Raw genomic sequence first — 2,181 nt, 5'->3', positions numbered from 1 at the left:
GTTCCAGGGTTCCGATGTTTCAGACGTGATAGAGGCAGAGGGATGAAGGGTGGGTGGGGGTGGCTTTGCTGGTCAGGGAAAATATTACAGAAGTGCTTCGGAAGGACAGATTGGAGAGCTTGTCTACTGAGGCCATATGGGTGGAGCTGAGAAACAGGAAAGGTTTGACCACATTAATAGGGTTGTATTATAGACCACCCAATAGTCAGTGAGAATTGGAGGAGCAAATCTGCAGAGAGATAGCAGACAACTGCAGGAGACAGAAAGTTGTGATTGTAGGGAATTTTAATTTTCCACACATTGTTTGGGACTCCCATACTGTTAAAGGTCTATATGGGTTAGAGTTTGTGAAATGTGCTCAGGAAAGTTTTCTAAATCAATATATAGATGTACCAACTAGGGAGGATGCAATATTAGATCTCCTAATAGGAAATGAATTAGGGCAGGTGACAGAAGTGTGTGTAGGGGAACACTTTGGTTCCAGTGATCATAACGTCATTAGTTTCAACTTGATCATGGATAAAGATAAATCTGGTCCTTGGGCTGAAGTTCTAAACTGGAAAAAGGCCAAATCTGAAGAAATGAGAAAGGATTTCTCATATATACTAAGAGATAGGATCTACAAGTATTTGGATAGACAGGGACTTATTAGAAAAAGTCAGCATGGCTTTGTGTGTGGTAGGTCATGTTTAACCAATCTATTAGAGTTATTCGAGGAAGTTACCAGGAAAGTGGATGAAGGGAAGGCAGTGGATGTTGTCTACATAAACTTCAGTAAGGCCTTTGACAAGGTCCAGCATGGGAGGTTAGTTAGGAAGATTCAGTCGCTAGGTATACATGGAGAGGTAGTAAATTGGATTAGACATTGGCTCAATGGAAGAAGCCAGAGAGTGGTAGTGGAGGATTGCTAGCCTGAGTGGAGGCCTGTGACTAGTGGTGTGCCACAGGGATCAGTGCTGGGTCCATTGTTATTTGTCATCTATATCAATGATCTGGATGATAATGTGGCAAATTGGATTAGCAGATTTGCTGATGATACAAAGATTGGAGGTGTAGTGGAAGGTTTTCAGAGCTTGCAGAGGGATTTGGACCAGTTGGAGGAATGGGCTGAAAAATAGCAGATGAAGTTTAATGTGGACAAGTGTGAGATATTGCACTTCAGAAGGTCAAACCAAGGGTGAACATACTGTTACACGGGAGGGACGGAGGAGAACCCAAGTGTAGGACACTGGCACATCGACTCAGTTGGGGAGGCTGGTGTAGACCTGAACGTAGAGCAGGAAACCAGAGGGATCTTGACAAGGAGACGGGATTCACAGGGACTCTCTAGAAAACTAGAGCGGAACTTAGAACTACCGATTCTAATCAGAACAGGGAATGAAGTATCACACGAGAATTGACCAACGAACTGGCAACCTGTGATAGAGTCGCCATCGTATTTATTTCCCAGTCTCTGATGAAAGCCAGATGTACGGTAATTGGGTAACTAGCAGCAATTGACTGAAATTGGGGCATAATCAGGGAGAAAGAAGTGTTAAAGGGGAACGGCCAACCAGAACCATGACACATACAAGGTAATTGGTAGGACACTGAGGAGTGCAGTAGAACAGAGGGATCTGGGAGTACAGGTAAATAATTCCCTAAAAGTGGCTTCACAAGTAGATAGGGTTGTAAAGAAAGCTTTTGGTACATTGGCCCTTATAAATCAAAGTATTGAGTATAAGAGTTGAAATGTAATAGTGAGGTTGTATAAGACATTGGTGAGGCTGAATTTGGAGTATTGTGTACAGTTTTGGAAGGATATTAATAAGGTTGAAAGAGTGCAGAGAAGGTTTACAAGGATGTTGCTCGGAGTTGAGAAACTGAGTTACAGAGAAAGGTTGAATAGGTTAGGACTTTATTCCCTGAAGTGTAGGAGAATGAGGGGTGATTTGATAGAGGTGTATAAAATTATGATGGGTATAGATAGAGTGAATGCAAGCAGGCTTTTTCCACTGAGGACAGGGGAGAAAAATCCAGAGGTCATGGGTTAAGGGTGAAGAGGGAAAAGTTTAAAGAGAACATTAGAGGGGGCTTCTTCACGCAGAGTGGTGGGAGTGTGGAATGAGCTGCCAGATGAAGTGGTGAATGTGGGCTCACTTTTGACATTTAAGAAAAACTTGGACAGGTATATGGATGACA

This window comes from Hemitrygon akajei, chromosome 26, assembly GCF_048418815.1.
Source record: "Hemitrygon akajei chromosome 26, sHemAka1.3, whole genome shotgun sequence".
Classification (NCBI taxonomy): Eukaryota; Metazoa; Chordata; class Chondrichthyes; order Myliobatiformes; family Dasyatidae; genus Hemitrygon; species Hemitrygon akajei.
Note: the sequence above shows the minus strand (reverse complement) of the source record.